Here is a 25237-nt window from a genome sequence, read left to right as displayed (position 1 = left end):
GTAAATTTTGTTCTGGAGAAGTTGCCTTCTCGAGAGTTTCTAGAAATTATTGAGCCCCACTTACCTGATATGATCGTTTCTTCTTGAGGGATATTAATCAAACAAGAAAACACTTTTCTTGCAGAAATAGTGGATATGGTAGAGAACTAGGTCTACCACTTAATATAATGTGACAAAGTTCATACATAGTCTCATTTTATCATTGTAACAATTGTACTTCCCCTTGCAATTATTCAACTTGTAATAGTGTCTACATTATTTCTCTTTGGATCCTCATCAATTATTGAACTATCATCTTTTCAACCCATGTCCTCTTTAGATCATCAACAATTCCTGACGCTATTTCAGAGGAATAATTTCATCTTTCAACAAGAGTGCTAATTTCTTCCACTTTAAGTCCTAAATTAAAAATATTGACTTAAATGGCTCCTCATATTTTGACTTGGCTACTTCCGTTACTATTACAATAGTAGTTTCAACAACTTCCTGAAACATCTCTTTGTCCCCTTTCTCCATCGGTTGCACTTCCTCAACTGTTGGTTCTTTTGTGACAACAATATTGGCAATATGTTCTTATGGAGCAAAGACCTATTTTATTTCAGTTTACTCTATTTCAGCTACTAGCTCTTATGTAACAACAACGTCATAAACAGGTTCTTGTGGAATAGCATATTACTTTTCTCCAGCCCACTCTGCTCGAACTGTTGTTTCTTGTGTAATAAAATCATCTTTAGTTGGTTCTTGTGGAATAGTGGATTGTAATTCTTTATCTTTCTCTCAACTTTGATTCCAACTGAAACAATGGTTAGCCTTTCATAATCTACTTCCTCCAACACTTGCTTGCACCCATCACACAATCTCACCATTATATCATCAAGTGACATTACTGATGCCACTTTTGCTAGGGTTTCTAATCCATTTTTTTTTCTAAATTGAAGCTTCCCCTTAACCATGGTACGTTGTTTTCTTAAATTCTCATTTTACTCCTTTAATTTACTAATTTTTTGAATAAGGAGGTCGGTCTCAACCTTACCTTGTAAAGAGACATTTTCTTTTTCCTTTGTGGGATATCCCTTTTTCTATTGTTCCTCGGGTTCCTTTGGTTTAAGTGAAACAACATGGACTTCAAGTGTGAGGGTATCTTATTTCATAAATTCTTCTGCTTCTCTTAATTCAGTTGTCCCTTAGCCTCCTTTGATTTTGTTGTATTAGTACACTCCTCTGATACTGGAATAGTTGATGGTGTAATAGTCACCCACAATTTGTTCTTAGGATTCTTTCCACCCAATGATTTCTTCAATGGTGTCTTTTTCATCTTATTTTGTAGAGGAGTTAATTTCTCAGATGCTTCCTCAAATTTTGTAGGAATGTTTGTATGAGGAACACCTATTTCAACTGATGTTGTTACAACTATCCCTGTTTCAGTATTCTCTGCCTCAAGCCCTTATTCCTCAATAGGGAATCCATAATTACTATCCTCGGATTATACACTGGATATATGTATAGGTTCTTCAGTGCACCCTTTTTCCTTTAGTAGATGTACCAATAGACATTCTTATGGAACTCCATCTTTTAGGGTTTATGAGATGGGGTCTAGTAGGTGTATTTGTTATACTTGTTTTGGGAGGTGTAATTGCTCTATCTTGTCTAGGAGGTGTAGTTGCTCCTTCTTCTGATGTTTCTTCTTCAATTCTAGAAGTCCACCAGAATTTAGATGATGGCTCTTGTCTCCTGCACAGATGGTTCTCCAAAGAGAAAATTGTCATTTATGAATAGTTGATGTGTTGTTCTAAAATCTGTGTTGGGTGTCTTCATACCTCTAATCCTACCTAACAACATTTCTACCTGCAAGGATATCCCAATCCTTTTAGATGCTATTATGAATAGGAGCATCGAAAGTGGACCCCCTTGAAGCAAACCCATAGATGCTCTGAATGTGCTTGGTTGAGATCCATTGAGGAGGATATAGATAAAATGTGTGGATATTAACGACTTGAACCATCTGATCCATTATCCTAAGAACCCAAATTTCGTGAATGTGCTGGTGAGGAATTTCCAATTCAATGTGTCATAGGCTTTAGATAGGTCGCGTTTCACCAAAGTTCCTTACTTCCTCATGCTCTTCATAGAATGAATTATCTCATGCGTCACTATGATTCCATAGAGGATCTATATGCCTGCCACAAATCTAGATTGTTCTGAGCTAGTGATGTGCTGAAGTAGGGGGTTAAGCCTTCAAATGATGAAAAAGGACATGATATTGGGGATCAAATTTCACAACACAATGGTCCTGAATTGAATAGGGTCATCAACCGCGTTCGACTTTGGGATTATAGTGACAAAGGTGGCATTCAATCCTGACTAGATTTGTTTCTGATTTTGGGATTCCTCTATAATTTCAACGATATCCTTGCCAAGTGCCAAGAGGCCTTATAGAATTCTGAGGTGAATCCATCCGGGTTGAGGGGCTTATTGTTTGAAAAGTCTTTCACCACCAACTCAACCTCCTCGAACTATATTTCTCTTAATTGGGCTTCATTTTCTTTAGATGTTATCGGCCTCAGAATGTGCTCTGCCACCCAGCCAATGGCCTTAGTTCTATCTTAATCCCCTTATGATAAAAGGCATGAGAAGAAGGAGAGTAGCTCATTCTCCATATCAATGTGATTTACTACTTGATCTCCACCCCAAGAGGTTAGAGAGAAGATTCTATTATGGTGGCGGTGGTTGATCACGGTGAGGTGGAAGAAGTGGGTGTTCCTTTCCCCTTCTCTCAACCATTGTATGTGAGATTTCTGTCTCCATATAATTTCTTGTTGTTTCTGTTACTCTTCGATCTCCTAGATGAGATTTCCTTCCTCTTTCGTGAGGGCCTCTAATCTTCCTTCCAGAATGATTTATCCCTCTATAGCTGCCATCTTTTCCTCCAAATGATTTTTTCTCTTGTGTATTTCCCCGAAGACTTGTTGATTCCAAGCTTTGATCTTTTGATTCAACTCTTTCAGTTTCCTTTAGAATGTTGTCATCGTACTATCTACCTGCACTATAATATCCTATCACCATTGTTCCAGTTTGTTTATAAATTATGAGTGTCAAATCCAAAATCTCTCAAAGTGGAAGTGTTTGTTAGCAGAGTCAGATTTTAGGTCAATCTCTAATTAGATGGGCCAGTGGTATGACCCCATACTTGGAAGAGTCTTAGCCTCAATATAGACATCCCTCGCTAAAACCTCCTCTGAGAGGAGGAATTTGTCCAGCTTGCTTACGGTTTTTTTATGAACCTCCCCTCCTATTGTTCCATGTGTGAGCACCATTTCAAGTCTCTACTTTAGCTAGTCTTAAGTCATGGATGATGTCATTAAATAGTGCTAAAGATGGATCCGGGCATCTCAAACTCCCCCTCCCCCCCAACCACCCCCCTCTTTTCCTCCAGATTACTGATCATATTGAAATACCCCCCTACTATCCAAAAAGAATCTAGTAGGGATTGCTTCATCTTTCTCAACTGCTCCAATATTTTTTCTTTTTGTGTTGATATGGGAGGTCCATAGACTGCAGTTAGAGTGGACCACTCCTCATACCCCAGGCAACAAAACCTACCCATTAGGCTATGCCCTGTAGCCATAATATCATGGAATAACACCTGATTTGGGTCCGAGAGTATGACCAATCCCCCCGTTGTCCGGTGGGCGTCAATGACCATTACCTTACAACCCCTCCAATATTTATGCCTTATTCCTTCTATCCTATCACCTGCAACTTTAGTTTCTTGTATCAACATAATCTTTAATTTCTCTTTAATGATTTTTTTTATTTGAGATAATAGATATTACTTGGATTGTTTAAGCCCCAGATGTTCCATGATATGATCTTCATTAAGTAAGGTGAAGTAAGTGGGGGTAATACTTCGTGAGTTGGCTCATTTGGCCATAGTTAAGAAAAAATTCCCCTCCTTCCTTTAGCATTTCTCTTGACGATTTGCGCCCCTTCTTACCTTTGTCTACCTTGCCAGATCCGCCTGAGGGGGGATGAGCTGACCCCCTTCTTTTCTTTGGCTTACATTCTTTCGCTCTCCTTTGAGCTGGGCTAGCCTAGTGCGCCATTGGAAAAACAAATACCAAAAGTGCATTAGTTGATTAAAAGGTATGTCCTTGAAATCGACCTTAACCTAGACCTTGAAGAATTCCAGCATGGTTTTCTTATCGGTTCTCAATCTATTATGTTTCTCCTTGAGTTCAAGGATTTTCTGGTCTAGAGTAGGATATATTTGATCTTTCAGTCTTCCTCAAGATCTTCCGATGTTTTTCATATTGGATTTATTTTCTCTATTGCCTTATTTTTCAGCTGTTCTACATCCATTAGCTCGATCACCATTTGTTCTACATGGCTCTCATTGTCTCCATGGATTTCTGTATTCTCCAATATTGTAAGGGGGTTATTGTCCTTTACCTTCTACGCCTTCGTTGGGCCTATATCTTGGTGTGGCCAGGTCAAATTCCATTAATTTGATTGTGAACCTTAGATATTATGTTGTGTCCTCATCGAACTGACTTGAGTACCTTGGTAATTCGACTGATTTTTGACAGGTTTACCTTTGGTTGGGCCAAAAGTTTGAAACTCCTCCTCATCCTTTATCTCTTTAACCTTTTTCTCCCCCACTATTGTGAGTGGACAATCCCTGAAAAAGTGGCCATATTCATGGAAATGAAGACATTTAAATGGCACATGCTCATAATCAAGTGACTGGGTCGAGATTGTATCTTGGTATTCCAGATCTATAGACCCTAGTAAGGGTTGGGAGATTTTCATGTGAACTTATATCCGAGCATAAGACACATGTCACCTTCTCTTGTTAATCTATGAGATCTTCACTAATTCTCCTATGGAGTTGCCAATTCCCTTCAGTATTTCTGGTTCCCAGAAGTCTTTTTGCAAGGAGAAGAGGCACACCCATATTGGAGCCACTAAGATCTGCTCTTTCTCCAGATTATAACGTTCCTCCTAGAAGTGAATGAATAGCCCTACATTGTCCATGAAATACGACTCATTCTTGAAAACCCTTTTTGGTCTGTCAGATCTATGAATATTATTGTAAAAAATCCTTTGGCTCTCAACCTAAATTCCACTGGCCCTTGTGGATTCCATTTTTCCTAATCCATTAAACAATCTCTTTTTCCTTTGGCGAAATCCCTATGAACTTATAGATGATGGCATGGTCCTCAATGAGCTGGCGGGTCTTCTCTAATTGATTATTTGGGATCATGAATTTTTGGTTTTGGACAACTTTTGGAAGGAAACGCCCTCAATCTTTGGCTTGCCATTGGGCTCCCATCATAGGTGTTCCACTTCCTCCTTTCACCAAGCTGCCATACTTGTGCTACCGCCCATGACCTTATGGGCTCTGTTGACTGCACTTTTATAGGAGGACGCCGCCCCCTCCCCCACTCCTCCCCCCACCCCCCTTGAGGGGTCACTCATTAGTCGATCAGTGCAATTGCCCTCACAACCTCACAGGGCCCTGAGGCTTGATGTAGATGTAACGAATCGTCCACCTACAACGAACTAACACCACATACAAAATTTTGAAACCCTCCAAATATTATAATTTATAATATTTTAATGCTATAAGACCTAATTATTACTTAGATAATTATTACAATTACATGGCAATTAATATTAATATTAAATCCCTATCATACACTTAATAATTATTAATGTAATTAATAGATGCCTATCAACCACATTTACTAATATAATTATGCATGTGATTATTGAATACTTATCAACATATATCAACCACATTTATTAATATAAATAAATTATATTTAAACAATTTAAATCTAAAAATTAATAAAAACTAAATTTCACTAATTGAATCCCTGCATGGAAGAACCACTGCAACTAAGGTTCATCGTTTTGAACGAGCACGCTTGTAGCTTTCAAAGTTGAAGTCATATCTGGCATTTCTTAAAAGGTGCAGAGATTCCACCACTATTCTGGCTTTTGCTCGGATTAATCAACTGTTACCTAGTCAAGAAATATAGCCATTGGATGTTCTGCTCTGACTATTTAATATGCAAAGTGAGATCTGTTCCTTCAACTTGTCCTGACGATGAACCACACTGGTTGGTTCGAAACGCGTCGACAAAAGCATCCCAATGTGATTTTCGCCGAAGAATCTTCTCTCAAACTTGATATGGATCACAGAAGCCTAAATTCAATAATTGAATCCCTGCACAGAAGAACCACTGCAACTAAGGTTCATCGTTTTGAACGGGCACGCTTGCAGGTTTCAAATTTGAAGTCAGATCTGGCATTTCTTAAAAGGTGCAGAGATTCCACCACTATTCCGGCTTTTGCTTGGATTAATCAACCATTACCTAGTCAAGAAATATAGTCGTTGGATGTTCTACTCTGACTATTTAATATGCAAAGCGAGATCTATTCCTTCAACTTGTCCTAACAATGAACCACATTGGTTGGTTCGAAATGCGTCGACAAAAGCACCCCAATGTGATTTTCGTCGAAGAATATTCTCTCAAACATGATATGGATCACAGAAGCCTAAATTCAATAATTGAATCCCTGCACGGAAGAACCACTGCAACTAAGGTTCATCGTTTTGAAAGGGCACATTTGCAAGTTTCAAAGTTGAAGTCAGATCTGGCATTTCTTAAAAGGTGCAGAGATTCCACCACTACTCCGGCTTTTGCTCGGATTAATTAGCCATTACCTGGTCAAGAAATATAGCCTTTGGATGTTTTTCTCTAACTATTTAATATCCAAAACGAGATCTGTTCCTTCAACAACTTGTCCTGATGATGAACCACACTAGTTGGTTCGAAACGCATCGACAAAAACATCCCAATGTGATTTTCACCAAAAATCTTCTCTCAAACTTAATATAATATCATTAATATTAAAAAATTAATATACCATTATCTATATTAATATTTAAAATACAACACCCATATCAATACTAATAACTCAACTAATACATATTTTATAAATCTGCTACTGCTCATTATTAATATATTAATATTAAAAAATGAATATAAAATTAAATATATTAATATTAAAAAGGCAATGTTCCCCTCAAAACCATGTTCGAATCACTTTAAAGCGATCTGAATGTTTAGAAAACAAATCTTACCTATTAAGAACATGCGTAAAGAATTTTGTACGGAGCTAGTAATAAGCACACAGAGATCCAACATATACATCTATGTAGATTAAATACTTGTATACGATTGGTCCATATGTTAAAAATATAAACTATTAACATTGATTAATATAATAAACAAATATTAATATATATATTTTTAAATCAATTTGTAAAATTACACAATTTTACATTGAAACTATAAATTTTACTCAAAAGATAATTTATAAAATAATTTGAATTCTTATTTGTAAAAGGTTACCTTTATTTACATTTATATTATTAAGTTATAAAATAATTTGAATTTTATTTGTAAAAGGTTACCTTTATTTACATTTATATTATTAAGTTGTCTATTGTTCTAAACATCAATTTAGATTCATTTAATTTATTTACATTTACATTATTAAGTTGTCTATTGTAAATATTACTTTAGATTCATTTAATTTTAGCTAAGGAGAGGCTTATTGAAATGTTAAAAAAAATGTATTTTAAGAAATTTGATCTCTAAAAGTTGAGTAGATTTGGAATTAAGATAGATCTAACCTAATTTAACTATTAATTATAATTAATAATTATTTTATTTTTATTTTTATTTTTATTGAGTAGAGAGACTCATTCTACAACCCAGTGCCAAGGTGATGTGTAAGACATAACCCACTGTGAGGGTGATGTGTAAGTATGTTTGTCGATCTTAAAATAAAAATAAATCTCTAAATAGAAACTCAATGTTAGCTATAATAATAATAATAATATATGTTATACATAATTAATTAATTGTGCATATGGCCTAATATAATTTTATGTAAAATAATTAGAAGTAAAAGAATATGTGAGTAAGATGTTTAAACTTTGAACTTTTCCAAAACATTTTAACAGGTGATATGAACTTCATATATATTTATATATTAAAAAAAAATGTTAAAAGAAAATATCAATACACATGTTATGTAATCTCTATAACATTCAAAAATACAATTTAAACAATAAATTACATATTATTTTTTCGCTAGAAAATAAGTTTACACTTAAAAAAATTTGATGAGAATGAACTCATATTATATCTATGCTTAAAATATTTTATTTTTACCCAACGAAATATAATTGAAATATTTACATGAAGTTACATTATATTATAATCTCTCTATCATATTATAATGTCTCTATCATATTGGAGAGCGTCTTTTGCACGAGGAAAACTAACCATAATTTCTCTACCATATTGGAGAGCGCCTTTTGCACAAGGAAAACTAACCATGGTCGCAAAACACTCTTGCATCAAATTGGAGAGCACCTTTTGCACGAGGAAAACTAACCATCAAGAATGATTCAGTGTAAAAAAGATGTGTTTCTGCCTATGAATGAGAATATATTTAATAAGCTCAAGAAGAAAAAAGAATTCAAACCTGTTGTACATTTCTAGATTCACTTACATATCAGATGCAGATCAACTTATATATCCATAAACAAGGCCAAACACAGCCTTTTCAAGGGTGGGAGGAATTGAAGTTATAGAGATGGGAAGGCAGGTGAGGTCGGGCCATTGCAAGAAGAGGGTATGTTTTAGGAGATGTCAGCCCAAATATGTTGCCCATGTCCAAGTCTTTAGGGCTTTGCCCACCAGGCAGCTTCCACTGGAATCCATGGATGAGATTAGCCAGAGATATTTGAACAACTTTAAGTCCCAGATTATATCCTAGACACGTTGACGAACAACCTCGTGTTCGTAGGAATGTCGTATCTTGCGATTCTGCATGCCTGAGTGGAGAGACGGGGGACGAGCCACTGGATGGAGCCTCATTGTCTCCTTCACTATCCACTGCAGATAATCTAGCTCACAAAAGTGTTTGATGTTAAAATGATTAAAGTTCATATTATACCATAGTTCTTGGTTACATGTCACTGCGCAGTTTACAGTCTCCGAAAAAATCTCCCTCAAATAACATGCCCGGGCCTCTACATTCTAGGTTAAAATAATGCTGCACCTGCCTCTTTGTCCAGACATCTTAGTACACTACAAACTGCTCTTAACTTTCAAAGTTGTCCTCGAAGTCCCAACTTTTGCCAACCTCCAAGGTATTTCAGATTCCACTTTGCCAACAAACCATCAGATATTTCCTACCGAGATAGAAAAACTTCGTCCTTCACGTCCATAATGGTGCTCAGGGGAAAGTCCAGAGTGGTGTTCAGGGGAATGCCGAACTCGTAGTTTGAAGCATCCACGAGATAAGAAATTTCCACCTCTGCGTCTGAATATAGGGTTTGGACTTCTCCGTCTGTACAAATACTGAGGCCGCCGAAGTATTCGTATATAATGGTTTTGCGCAATGTGAATATGGTTTTGTGATTGAGCCTCTATAATCGTACAATGCAAGAAGTGGTGAAGCCCTATTAGGTTGCAGAGCTTGGTTAGAGACATGCCCTTTCTCTCCACTATTTTCCAAGTCTAAGTAATTCCCAAAATCAATTTCTTATTTTTTTTAGATTGGTTTGTCTTTCTTGTTGAAGTTTTTGTTATCTGGGTTTGCGTCCTCTGGTTTCTCCTAAAGATGAATAAACGTTGAGGCGGTAGGAAAACCTTCGAAAAACCTGACCACTCTATGCGAGGTTGTTGGAGTAGGATTATTCATGTTTTCTGTATCTCTCTTTATAATGTGAAAAATAATGAGATCATGATTCTACAGAGATGAGTGGTCCTAAGAAAAACGAACAATACATTTTTTCCCAATATTTTTTAGTTATATTTATCTAAAATTAAGATCATATGAAAAAAAAAATTCCCTCAAAAATAAAGAACCTTTATAGGGTTCGACTCTTATCTTTGAGTGAGCTAAATTTATATTTATTGTTTATGAATATAATGATCAAATTCTTGGAACCTTTACTTGAAATTCACAACATTTAATTACTTGAATCAAATAGTCGTTGGATGTTCTGCTTTGAGTATTTAACATGCATGTTGGATCTGATTCTTCAACTTGTCCTAACAATGAACCACACTAGTGGGTTCGAAACACGTCGACAAATGAAATTTCATGTGATTTACGCCGAAAAATCTCATAAAATACTTGAATCAATTTATTGGACCACAACATTTAATTACTTGAATTAATTTACTTTATATTTTTTTGTTCATCTTTTCCATTTTTGTTATAATGATCGATTATTTGTTTGATTATAATTATGCGTGATTTTTTTTTTTTGTAAACGAGCGTGTTGGTATTAATTCATAGAATACATAAGGTACAAAAAGGTCTACTCGCACAGACTAATGAGAAGCTTCCTTGCCTGTTTACAACGCTTATGAGCCACTAAAACTCTGGCTATCGACCCCCACGCATACCACGCAGGGTAGCACTTAGAAGGGCTGGAGACTACAAAACAGAGTGCCCTTTCCGGTGATTGGGTAGAAAGACAAAAATAAAGCCAGAGGGACTTCAGAGACAAAAAACAAGTCAAAACAGTAAAAATGACTAGTAACCTTGAGAACAGAGACAAAACAAGTCATAACAGAAATAACAAATTGAAGCTGACAAGCCATTACAGCTTAAGGATGACATAATCTTTGGTAGGAGCTTCCGGGTTGGCCAGAGCAGTCGAAATCCCAGGTTGAGTAGTGCGCTGACTGGTAAGCTTCCCCTTACTGGTTCTTGTAGCTTCCTCCGCAACCTCCCCCGCACCTAAGGATCCTGACAGATGGTGTGCCTAAGTAGACTGATTAAAACACTCATTTTTTGTGAGAGAGTGTCTACTTGTTGAACCAGGGCACTGAGCTTGAAATCTAAGGCGTCCACTTTCGCCGTGTCTTTTGTAGAGATAAGGGAGATAGCTTGATGAGTCTGATTGATGTATTCTCCTTGCAAGCTAATTGCCTTGGCTAGCATAGTCTTCATTCTACACATCTCAACCCAAGTGCACACAAATTGAGTGGCCCGAGTGGTTGTTGTTCCCGGATCTTGAATCCACTCCACCTCCTTCTCCAGATCCTGCTCCTCCAGATACTCTTCCTCCTCAGCGATAATGGCTTCAAGCTCCTCAATCTTACGCTTTTCTTTTAGGGAAGTTCGTGTTTCATAGGAGTCCCGAGCATTCTGAAGATCTTTGTTAGCCGAAGCATTTCAGCTACCCTCACGAGCCATACTGCTATGTCGGAATGCAGAAACTCTGAGACCTCTGAAATCACAATTAAAGCTATGAAGCTTGTCGTGGGAAGGCAGAGTGGCACACTTCTGGTGGGAGGACTTAGTTATAGTACATGGTAACCTTGATCGGCCTAAGGCTTCCCACTTCACCATCGGATGAGCGCATGTCCAGCCATAATAATTACTGCTCCAATTCCCACATTTCTGTTCATGATACGAATCCTGATTATTAACTCTGCCCCGCCTGAGCCAATTTGTGGTTTGCCAAGTGTCTCCCTTTGTGATTTGATTTCGACGCTGCCCATATTTTTTGTTCGAAGTGCGCCTTGGAACTAGTACTATGTCCGTCTGAATTAATTCTCACTTCTTCTCTTGTACTTCCTGGGTCTGCCACCCACTTCTCCTGTTGTCCCTTCGATTGGTTGTTTTCATTCACTGATTAAGGGGAGATCCTTCGTACCCCTTCCCACTTCTTCCGTTAAATTATGTCTTGCCTCGAAAGAAGAGTGCACCTATTCTGAAGTTCGGTGCATGTGACCTCAAGCCAACAGGTGTCCAGGTAGGCTGAGGGATTATCAATTCCGTAATTTGCCAAATGATCTGCCACTACATTCGCCTTTCTTCTCACTGCATGAAGGATTAGCCCGTCCAGGCATGCTAGGTGATCCGCGATGAGTTCTGTAACCTTAGCAAGCCTCCAATGCTTCGTGACCTTACTTGGCTTAGCTCCTGTGTACATTCTTCTTGCTGCCGTGATCACCAGTTGAGAATCCCCTTCCACCACGGTGGCTCCAGCTTTCAGTCATCTAAGAATTCTCAATCCGTGCTCAAGTGTTGTGAATTCCATTTTGTTATTAGTCCCTTCACCCAGCGATTGACTAAAAATATGTTGAATTTCACCTTTGTTGTCTATGAGAACACCGCCAATGCCTGCAGGTCCTGGATTTCCCCTGAAGGCCCCGTCAAAGTTGAGTTTGAGGAAGCCTGTCGGTGGAGGAGTCCAGGTATTCTCATTGGTACTTTGTTGCTGTCGATAATTTGATGAAAACTTGATGGCTCCCATGTTAATATCAAAAGCTTTCAGAATCTGTGAGTCCGAGATTGAGATGTTCTTGTCCTGTTCCGCTTTCCCTTTGGCGAGAGTTGTTTGTTTGATGTTTTGCAGAATTGTATCTTTTGTAAAGTTTATGCCTCTTGTTTCATTTAGGAATACTCGCCTATTTCTTTCTTTCCAAATTGTCCAAGCTATAAACCCTAGGATGAGTTTCCAGATTGTATTTACCAATTGGGTATTGGAGAAATTACCTCTCCAATTCTCTATGGTTTCCTGAATTGAGTTCCTTACCCTATCCGTCTTCTTAAGAATGGTTTCCATCCAATTCCATAGACTGTCTGCCCATTCACAAGTATTGAGGATGTGATTCATGGTTTCCTCCTCAATTCCACACATGGGGCAGCGAGATGGGTCTATGAACCCTTTTTCCTGAGGTTCTCCCAAGTAAGCGTTCTTCGGTGCATCAGAAGCCAGAGGAACGTTTTAATCTTTGGCCATTGTTGAGCATCCCACACTTTGTGGTGCCAATTGACCTTTTCTTCCTACTCAGTACCTTCTATATGGATTCTTGCTTCTTTGAGTGTGAAGTTGTCCCCTTCAAGCTTGCCCCAGCGTAATTGGTCATTATCCCCTGCTGTCCTTATCCTTCTTTTGGCCAGCTCTGTTTTCAGTTCCCTTAAACTATTGTTTTCTTCTATCAAAGGTTCTATCTCACCAAATATCCATCTTCTCCATGCTTGGTCATTTTCATTTGGTTTCCAGTATTGGTTCACTGTAGTTCTCCCTAGCTCTTGGTTTCTTCTTTATGTATCTAAGAATTCAGGGCTTTCCATATTAGGGAGTTTTTTCCACGCATCTTCCTAGAAAAGGGCAATCTTTCCATTTTGAATTTTCCAAAAAAAATTCTCCTGAATTATATGTTGGTTAGTTCTCGCCATGTTCCAAATTGGAGAGCCTTCTGGAGTTTCTTACATTTGGATTAAGTTCTGCAGTTTGTAATTGTGAGCATACTTCTCTTTCCAATGTTTGGCCCATGGTAAGTTGGGTTCTTTAAGCCACCTCCACCATAATTTCGCTCCACAGGCACAGTTAACAGTGAAAGGGTCCTGCAGATTCAACCCTCCGAAATGCTTGGGTTTGCAAAGCTTATCCCACGCCATTAGAGACCATTTCTTCTTCCCTGAATTACCCGACCAGAGAAAAGCCCTTTGGATGACCCTTATCTTCTGAAGAATCCCTTTGGGAGTTGGGAGAATGGACAACATGTAATGCGGAATGGCCTGGAGGACAGCTTTGGTGAGGACAAGGCGACCTGCGAAGTTAAGGGTTCTGTGTGTCCAATGATGACATCTTTTTTCCAAGCTAGCTAAAAGTTTTTCCCAGTGCAATTTCTGCCAGGTCTTGTCAGTCAGTGGAACGCCGAGGTATCTCAAGTGGAGGTTGCATCTTTTGAAGCCTAAGATGGATGAGAGATTCTCCTGAACTGCTAGGTGCGTATGAAAAAATAAAATAGAGTATTTTGATAGATTAATCTCCATACTTGAGACTTTGCTAAAGAGATTGAGAATACTCCTATATCCCATAGCTTCTTTGACCGAGGGTGTACCATGCAGCATTGTGTCATCTACAAACTATTGATGTGTTGTTGTCGAGCTTGTGGGCAAGGGTTGGAGTCCTTCAATGATACCCTCCTCTTTAGATTTTCTGATTAGTCTGCTTAAACCTTCCATTAAAATCACGAAAAGGAAGGGGGATAAGGGATCACCCGGCCTTAAACCACGTGAAGGAGAGAACTGGGTTGATGGTGCTCCATTCACCAGTATTGAAAATCTAGTGGATTTGACCAATGCTAGGATCCAGAATATCCATTGTTTAGCAAAACCGAAGGCTTCTAAGATAGTTTTCAGATAGTGCCAGTTTACCTTATCATAAGCCTTTGAAAGGTCTAACTACATCATCATGCCTGCTTTCTTCTGTGTTTGAAGAGTATGAATCATCTGTTGTGCTAGTATGATATTGTCCAAAATCTGTCTCCCCTCTACATAGCGAGATTGCTCTTTCGAAATAATACTTGGAAGAATGGGTTTCATTCGATTGGCTATGACTTTAGAAATAATCTTGTACAGGACATTGCATAATGCAATTAGACGAAACTTTGACGGCATGTTAGCTTCCTCCTCCTTTGGAATAAGGGCAAGGAAAGTAGAGTTGAGGGACTTTAGGATTGAAGAGGAGCATCATGAATCCTCCACTGCTTCCCATACCTCTATCTTGACTATTTCCCAACAGGATTTGTAAAAGTCTATGGTAAATCCATTAGGTCCAGGTGCTTTACCATTTGGAATATATTTTACAGCCTCTTCCACCTCTTCCAAGGAGATTTCTTGATTTAAAGCTATGCTTTGCTCCTCCGTGATTAGCTTGGGGATGGAAGTTATAAGTTCCTCAATGGCCTCCTCTTTGTCGATCTCTAGTTCCTGAGCAATGTTGCTGAAATGGGTTGTAAGAAGGCTTGAGATTTCTTGATGAATCTGAACAGAGGTTCCCTAATCATCTTTAAGGCTTAGAATTTTGTTAGCCCCTCTGTGATCAATGGCAATTCTATGAAAGAATTTAGTGTTCTATTCACCTTCCTTAAGCCATTGAATTCAGGACTTTTGCTTCCAAAGTGTTTCCTCCTGTTGGCATCGTAGCTGCTAGTCCTGCATTAGCTTCTGTTCTCTGTTCATAGTTTTTTGGTCTATGTTCCCTTGAATCCATCCTTCATGAATTTGTTCCATTTGCTCCTCCAGTTTCTTTTTTCCTTTAAATATATTCCTAAAGAATTCATGATTCTAGACTTTGATTCTAGCTTTGATGTGTTTCAGCTTAGCCTGTAGAAGATACATTTTGTTTCCCCTTATGCCTAACGGTTCTTTCCACCATTGCTCAATTGTCTAAATGAACTCGAGATGGGTGAGCCAGAACTTTTCAAATTTGAAAGGTTTATTTCTAGGGGTACCTTGGATTGCTGCAATCATTGAAATGGGCCAATGGTATGACCCTCCAGTGGGAAGAATTTCTGATTCAATAGTGATCCCTTCCAGGAGAATAGTTTCTGTTACTAAAAATCTGTCTAGACGAGAGGATATTTGCCTTTCACCTCCCCTTTTGTTGTTCCACGTGAAAGCTCCGGTCTTGGGGAAGACGTCTACCAGACTGGCCAATCTGATGAAGTCTAGGAAAGCTTCAGAGTCCCTGTTGAGCTTTCTGATACCTCCTCTCTTCTCCGTGAGCGAAGTGATCATATTGAAATCACCTCCAAAGATCGCCTTAGCTTGAGGATATCTAAGCTTTAAGTTGGATAGTGTTCTTAGTAATAGTAGTTTGGCCTCTAGTTTTTGAGGGCCATAGACATTGGTGCATAGAGATGCTTCTGAATTCCCTACTATTTGAACTTCTATAGATATGTAAGATCTGGCAGCTTCAGAGGAAATGAGCTGGATTACCTGTGGATTCCACATAATGACCATGCCTCCCTCCCATCCATTGCTTGTTGTTTCCAATTATTCCATACGTTTACCTAGTTTTTTGTTGATATTGACCATCATGTTGCTTGAACAATTAGTTTCTTGCACAAACACTATGTCTAGTTGTTCCTTTTGGACCTTCTTCTTTAACAAACGCTGTTTTTTTTTTGCTATTAAGCCCACTAGAATTCCAAGAAAGAAATTTTGCTTTAAACAAAGTTTAGGAGGTTAGTGAGAATGCCTAAAGGGCTTTCATCTTACATGAATTTAAGAGCATCTGTCCCAGTTCTTGTAATGCCTCATTGTTAGTCCTTCTTCCTCTTTTCTTCTGGTGCTTGGAATTGTTGGAGGTTTGATGTAGTCCCTGCATGCGTACCCCTAGCCCTTTTGCTGTTCCCAAGCACTTACTCTGCAACTCCATCTTTGCCTTTTGCCGTGCTATGAATATGTCGTTGATTCTATTTACCTCCTCATTCGATATGTGTTCCATTCCCTTCTTTTTCAAGTTTTCAACCATATTTGGTAGATCCATCCCTTCTTGCTCCAGCATGTCGCTTAATTCCATATCTTCGAGCCCGATTTTGTTGGTTAACATCTCTGAATCTTCTTCTACCCCCTCCGTTGTTTCTTGAACCTGATGGGTGATATTTGAAGGTTTCGTCACCGGTTCGTTCATTTCTGGTGTTGTTGTAGGTCTGCCTATTTACGTTGCTTCTTGTTCTTTATTGTTATCCTCTGACTCTGTTTCTGTTTCTAGCACTTCAAATGCATTTCTTGTATTTCCATGTGAAGTGCTTGCTTTAGTCTGGTGTTTTTTATTTGCTCTCTGTTTGGCCTTCGGTCTTGTAAAGACTTCTTTGTTCTTGTCTCCTTTGTTTTCCTTGTTTTCCTTTTCCATTTTTTTCATTGGGCATTCTCTGATTAAATGACCATGCTCATGACATTTTCTGCATCGGAACAGGATTTGCTCATAGTCTATGGCTTGGAAATAATCTTCGTCTCTGTATTCCAGCTATAGGCTTTCATGTAATGCTCCTGAAACATCCATCTCTACACAGATTCTAGCACAAGAGGTATACCTTTTTTGTAATGTCGCTTTTGAGGCTTTGATGAAGGTCCCTAGCTTGTTGCCTATTTGTTCCAGTGCTGCATGTCCCCAATAGTCAATTGGAAGAGAGAAAAGGCGTATCCATACTGGTACCTGCTTGAAAGTTTCCTTTTCCGGTGCGAAGTTGGGTTTCCATGGTCTCATGTAAAGACCTGCTGAGGCAAAGAAATACGACCCTCCATCAAATATTCGATCCTTGTCTTCCAGATTGGAGAAAACTACTGTAAAGAAACCCTTGGCTCCTAGGTGTAGCCTTACATCTCCTCTGGGTTTCCATTGTTGCTTTATCCATATGCACAGTGCTCGCTTTGTTGGCCAAAACCCCATGAACCTGCAAATCACTGCATGTTCAACCATGTGGTCATGGTACGCTTGAAGTTCCGGATCAGAAATCACTACCCTTAGGGTTTCTGTGGCTTTGGGTTTGCACGGACCCTGGTTTTTTTTCCCAATGGTCGCTGACGTTGTTCCTTCCTGTTCCTTCTTGTCTTGATTTAGAACCTCTTCCTCTGCCGCTACTTGTTCCCTTTCCGGCTTGTTTCCTTGAGAAAACTATGCTTGGGAAGGATTCGTGCTATTTTTGTACGCTGTGCTTTTGCTTTCAACGTTTTCTTTCAGTTTCTTGGTATTTGTACCTTCATTATTCCTCTTCCCCTTACTGGTTGGATTCTCCTGACCTGACTTCTCATACCCTGATATCTGCACCCCGTCCTATGTTGTCTTCTTGTTCATCATTATTTGTTTGTATGATGGGGTCCCAATGGACCCCGCGTTTTCCATATGTCGGGTCAGAGTTTGCCCCCTTCTGCAAAGCCCTACCGCTCTGGCCCTGTTCTCCTCCAGAGTAAGAACTAATGTTGCAGTCATAGTCGTGATCTTCAAAGCCTAGTTCCTTCCACTCGCGTGATTTTTATTATTATTTTAAAAGTTGAAAGAAAAAAAAATTGACAAATTTATTGTGCATATATATTTGTTAAATAAAATAAAATTTGATTTTTAAAATTAGTTTATCATTATGGAGTTTAATTTTTAATTCTTTTTATTTAATCAAAGAGATTCACATTTTGAATTTTATAATTTGTAAAATTTTGAATTTATTAGTTTGTAAAATACTTCATATTTCATGCCACAACCTTTATCAATTAAACTTCCATACAAAACTAATCATAATCTTATGATTTCTTTATTTTAAAAGCTATAATTTAGAACATGTTATGCTATTACATATTAAAATAGTGTACTTGATTTTTCCAAGTATGTGTTTATATATGCTTTTCGGTTAGAGATTTTTTTTCCATAGAAGACATTTATAGCTTAGTGAAGGTATTAATGCTCACCACATGCAATGTGAGAAAATTGGAGCAATAATTTCAGAATAACTATATCTTAAACATGTAACAATATTTACGTTCACTCTATTTTGATGTGAGAGCAAATATGAATATAATTTGCATAAGTTAGATAAAACTGGTAAAGATAAATGTTAAAAGTCATGTGAAGGGCACTTCAAATATAAAACCATCAGAGAAAAAATTGTTGATGGGTAAGAGGACCTGTCAAATTTAATCCCCGGTACAAGTTGTCTGACAATTGACGTGATATATATGATATCCATATCATTAAAACAGGGTTAGAATTTCAAAACAGACCTAGTAATTTGACGGTTTTCACACTTTAAATGACTTCACAATAGACAATTATTCAAATTCCATCTTTGATTAGAGAACATCTAGACGTTATTCATTGACGCCTACAATACTTTTGCTTATTGATTTTGCTTCTATGTGCATAATTTAATTTTGTTTTTAAGGTTATTATGTGAACATTTTAGCATTAAAAGGTTTTAAAATCTCTTTATATTTTAAGTTTTTTCTTTAAAAATCATGGAAATTCAGCTAGATTTTGATAAAATTTGGTAGGGATTTGTGTAAATTTAAGTTACATTTTTGAGTGCCTCAAAGGTTTTTGATGGTGCTAAATCTATTTCTACCATCAAAAACATGATTCAAACACTACTAGTGCAAGATTTTTTTAAATTTTGTTGCACGGATTCCAGCCGTGTAACATACCCTGATAACCTCACATGTAAAAGCAGGGAGTTAGAATTTTTTACACAAATTACCCACAAGTAATTGTCCAAAATCACTACTCCACATTCCTCATTAACCATTAGATATAATGTTCATTAGTACATAAAGTAAATCTCAATAGAGGACAGTAAGTTGCATAACCATTGTCAACCACTGTTGTAGTACATTAACATAAATTGTCTAATGAACCTTGCATCCATTTCATGATTTCCTTAACCATATTAATTATTCACATACTTGACTTTATGATTATCACATCAAATAAGGAATCAACATCATCAAGGATTTCAACATCATCAAACTAGCACAATAAGTAATCACATCATTGAACATCGATATACCTTGGAAACCCCGTAGGGTGAAAACCAACAAACATTTAATCTTATTATTAAACGCTCGTGAGGGTTTTCACCCCTCACTCAATGGCTTATAAGGGATTCCATCCCTTATCCATGGTTATCAATTATTACAATGAAATATCATTAAAATGTCACATAACTAGCTAAAAGCTATTACATTTTCCATGAAACCCTTTACCTACATATCACCACTCTCTACATCCTTGTGGCATGATTATTCTATCCATGTACGATTCCACAACTCGTACCCATGAGCGTGGACCGTTATTTCTTCACCTACCACAATGTTAAACATCATTTTTCTTTGGCACAAACTGCCATCATTTCCTGTCATTGTTGTCGTCAACAAGCTTTGGCAACAAGATTAGTTACAATATTAATCATTCAATAATCAGTCTCTAAAAGTGATATTTTGACATCTACTCATGTGCATGAGTTGTAAATATATATCACAACATGCTTCTTCTAATAACGTTGTGCACAAACAGTTATCAAGCATGTCATAATAAATAACTAGTTCATTTATTCAAGTACATACTTGTTTTACTTTCCACAATTCTTATTCACACTAATGCATAATTCTCTTCAAAATATCTAACCCAATAGTTCTACAGATCCATGTTCCTCTTTACATTATATAACACACTAGTTATATCTTCATACATGTAATAAACTATTGGTTCTATGCTTTTGCATATGGTTCTTTTCACATAGTTATTTTTCAAGAACCCATCATAGTTTTTCTTTTATGTACAAAGCTATTATGCATTTGTTTCCATGAAAATATCATAACAAATTCCTCATGCATTTCTTTCAACAAAGTATAATAATCAACCTTTATTTTGCGCATAAGAACTAAGATAATAATAACGGTAACCGTTTATGCATTAAACCATGCAAATAAATCAAACTACCCAATATGCAACAACCAAATCCTTTACCTTTTACTCACCAAAACATGTAACTTTTGCAAACTCTTGCAAAGGGATTAACACCATTAACTTATCTTTCATGCATAAAGATATATATTCTTTCCAAAGAAGGCTCCTATGACTTATCTCTGTGCATTTTGTCTATGCATAGGTTATTATATTTTCTCATTACTAAGTATTGTTTTACAAGAAAACTCTCTACCCATGAGAATATTTCACAAATTACCCTCTTTAATCAATATTCACTTCCAGGAAAAGGACTACGAAATCCTTTTTTAAGAAAAGAGAATTCATCATATCTTTTCTTACATAAACACATATGCATGTTATATAAAAAAAATAAATGTTACTTATCCTTTAATGTTGCAAATATATATAGTAACCATCTTTTCCTATATATAGTAATAACAACCTTTAACTACATGTAGTAATATAATTTCTCTACCAAGAAAATATATATATAACAATCAATATTTATCTACATGCGGTAATATATTTTCTTTACAAGAGGAATATATAATCTTTATCTACATGTACTAATATATTTTTCTTTGCCAAGAAAATATAAAACAACAATCTTCTCAAGAACTTTAGATGTCTCATACATCTCTTCTCAAGAGGATATCTTGGGTACTTAGCAAGAACCTTGTGTAATTTATTCCAAAGAATAATGAAGCTACTTAGCTTTTAACACTCTCAAGAAATCACAAAACTACTTAGCTTTTACTATGCTATGTGCATAAACTAAGCAACAAATATTTCCAAGAGGACTTATATCCCTGCAATATTTTAATACATGGAAACTTGCAATTCCTGGCAATCATAACCAAACTATACTTTGTGCATCAAAATAAAGAATTTACTTTAAAGAACATGGACATTATTAACCATATCTTTCTGTGCACATAAACAAAGAATATTTCAAGAGATTAACTTATCTTTTTCAGTTGTACCACCACAAGCCATCCAAAATAAAACAGTGCTATCCATTATGGAAAACTTAGCGATCTGAGGTCCGAGACCATGTGATAATCAACAGACCTAGGCTGGAAAAGAAGCAAGAGCAAGACTGAGGATCTCCTCGAGAGGCTGAATCATCAGAGGCAACCTTGGAACCTCACGCTCACCTGGATTACCTTTATTCTCTCCGCGCAGGTGAGCAATGAAGAAACAAGTGTAATGACCTGTGCGGTGTGTGCGCATAATCCTCATTATACTACTGGAACTCCACTGCGATCTCGTTGTCGAGCGGTTCTGAAATGCCCCCTCCAACAAATGAGACCGAGGAAGGAATGAGGATCGCCCCCTAGATCGCCTTCTCTTTCTTGATTTCATCCACTATTTTATATTAGAGTCATCGCGCATAAGAAAGACAACAAACCAACACGTAGGCAGACAAACCATGCGTATCTCGCAGGCATAAAAGAATCCACAAGAAATGATAGTGGTGGACAAAGAGAGATCGGAGAGCAATGAAATACCAGTGTATCACACATTAAGGATTCTTTTAATGAACTCCCACTCGGATCTTGGTTTCCTTCATCCTTATTTAGTTTTCATGGAAATCAAGAATCAATTTTGTAACTGATGCGTAACTTTAAAATTACTATTCATAACTGTTTGATTTTACGCAGAGTTATTTTAGGGATGTTACATACTCCCCCCCTTAACAAGAACACCATCCTCAGTGTTCATCTCTCGCTGGAACCTTAGATTTTACTCATGATATAACCATCTAAACTACACAAAAAGTGATCCTTCCTCTTTAAAATCAAAGATTTCATTCCAAGAAATGACAATAAATAAAATAGTAATGTTATAACATACGAAAAATCAATAGTCATAAGCATTTATAACTGCAAAAATATGCAAGTTCTAATTTCCATCACTTGGCCCTTATTCAAATTCATAATATAAAAAGACAAATCTCTATATCAACTTACCATTACTTACCAATTACTCTTGGAAATCATGAGCACTTTCACGTAAGCATTTTAATAGTGATTGAACAACCCATCAACCCTCCATGGTAAGTAACCTATAATGTATGACTAACAAATTCAATCGCATTAGTCACAATATTTTGAGTCAAATGAAATACTTTTAACTATCAATCAATTGTGCAATGTTAGATGATTTTTAAATCACAGTACTTTTACAAGTACTTAAAGAGCACTAACACTAATCATCAAAATGATAAATCACTGCTCCACATGCACACTGAATTAATTCTCACTAAAGACATCCACAGAGTACTTCTAAAAGTACCAAAAGAGCACCTAGCTCTCTAATCATCAAAACAGTCAATCACTGCATCAAGTGAAAATTGTCTTAGCCCCTACTAAGATGTTTACAAGATTGGTAATACAATAAAGGAACTAAAATTCCAATAACTCCTTATTGAGCACTAAAATCCTTTCGTGTTAAAATGTGCATGAAATTTTTTTACACAACTATATATAAAATTCATTTTTAACATAACATATAGTTGATTAGTTAATTTCTTTAGCTATGAGAACCACAATAGGCTAAAGAATTCTCCTCCCAACCCATGGGAACTGGTTTCCACAACCAGATCGAGTCATTTTCACATCCAGACAGTTTCTTTGATAGAGACCTTACTAGGTCTAACATGGAATTCCATTGGCCAACCAGCTCAAGAATTCCAATGACCACATAGGGTCCAATATAAGATTCCTCTTGGTAGCATCCTGCCTATTCCTCTGACAGTGTCCCGTCTATGAGGAATTTTTGGGCCTCCTCCAATAGGCTCCAAAATCAACAAAGTTGCCTCAGGGTTTTTTACCCTCTTCACCATCTTGGCAAACTCTTTTCCCTTATTGAGATAATTGATCTCTAGGGAGAGGAAATCCAAGCAGGAAAGTACCATCAACCCCTTCGGGCAGGCAACCACCATCAACCCAAGGCCTTATAGCCTTTCACAACTATCTGCAACTGTCTGGCATGTTAAATTTCTCTTTTATCACTCTTTCCCAAAGTAATTTACATAATGAACCATATGAACATTATCATTAACAAAATAAACATGCATGTACACCATGCATTTACACTTAACCCTCAACATGGGTCCACAACATCTAGATTGATAGGAATCATAACTAACATACATGTTGTATGCATTCTGATTTTCCAAATAACACAATCATGCATATCATATAACATTATAATTTCTTATTTATGATTGCAATTCACATTGCAACAATTTACGTGACGAGTTTTCTTGTTGCCATTAAGCTACCACTACTTAATCCCATTAGCAACGTTAGTTATAAACAGGGAAAATTTTAAGAACCCCCCCTAAATTTATAAATATAATAAATGGGCGAATCTCCATGGTATAAAGGAAAAATGGAAGGCAATTTTATCAATAATATAATATGTATATATAATTTTTTGGCGAATCTCTCACCAGGCATGGCAAATATTTTACTCAATTATAAAATCTTGTAAGATCTTCGCGAGTCTTTCACTAAATAATAAAACTTTGTAAAGTCCTAGTGAATCTTAGCATAGGCTACATGTTGGTTTAATTCCCCCATTTAAATAGGCTACATTCCAGGTGAATACCATGGGTCAATACCATGTGCCATTTTGGTGAATACCATGGGTCAATACCATGTGCCATTTTTATTTTTATTAATTCTAATATTAGGGTTAATAATGGTTTTTTGCATGGTATTAATAAAAATCTAGTCCATGTCCCATAGTATTTTGGCCATAGGTTTCACCTAAATATAACCCATTTTTTTAGTGTTCGTAAATATAAGGTGACTTATGGAGTAAATATAAAAAAATGTTTTATTTGTTTACCATATCTCTCATTTATTTATATTTTTATTAATTTACCATACCTCTTTTACAAATATGGTATTTGGCCCATATGATTCACTTAAATAAAACCTTTTTCTTGAGCCTTCATAAATAGAACGAGGGTTATGGACTAAATATAAAAAGAGGTTTTATTTATTTACGATACGTCTAGTTTATTTATATTTTTATTTATTTACCATACCTCCACTTTACTTATATTTTTATTTGTTTACACCCTTACATGTATATAAGGTGACTTATGGAGTAAATATAAAAATGTTTTATTTATTTACCATACCTCTCATTTATTTATATTTTTATTAATTTACCATACCTCTTTTATAAATATGGTATTTGGCCCATAGGATTCACTTAAATAAAACTTATTCTTGAAAATGGGCGAATGGATTCACTTAAATAAAACCTATTCTTGAAAATGGGTGAATGGAAGGTTGTAAGTCCTAATTTCAAGGGCTAAATTTACCTTTTTTACCCTCTCCCTTAAAATAAGGTGGGCTATTTGAGGTGATTTGTAAAAACGTACTATGATACAAAATATTCGCCCACTAAAAATTTAAAACCCCTTAATTTCGCTAAAGGACGAACATTCGCCCCTAAAATTATCCTTGGTTATAAATATGCATCATTTAACAAGTATTCAATTTCCAAATCATTTTAGTTTCATGCATACAATATTGTCATGCATAAAAGTATATGCAAATATTCATTAATGTGTAAATGTCAATAATAGTTGAGTTAACAATTTAAACATTTCCAATTTCCCATAGTGTATTGTCATCAACAGACCAATGCATAAAGTAACTACCATAATCACTTGTTTACGAATTGTAATAATCTTAAATCCAATTCAATTAATGCATATAAGTTCTATTAGTTAGTCATATGACACTAACCAATCACAACCACCAACCATCTTCATGCATCCATGACAAGACTTAATCAAAAATTAGTTATTATAGTCAAGTCTCATTACTCGACTCATTGTTTATTTTCAAGTCTAAAGGGGTTCTTACAATGTCTTTTTAAAAC

This window comes from Pinus tabuliformis, chromosome 7 (assembly GCF_031772625.1).
Source record: "Pinus tabuliformis cultivar Carrire ecotype Pingquan chromosome 7, CPIR1, whole genome shotgun sequence".
Classification (NCBI taxonomy): domain Eukaryota; kingdom Viridiplantae; phylum Streptophyta; class Pinopsida; order Pinales; family Pinaceae; genus Pinus; species Pinus tabuliformis.
Note: the sequence above shows the minus strand (reverse complement) of the source record.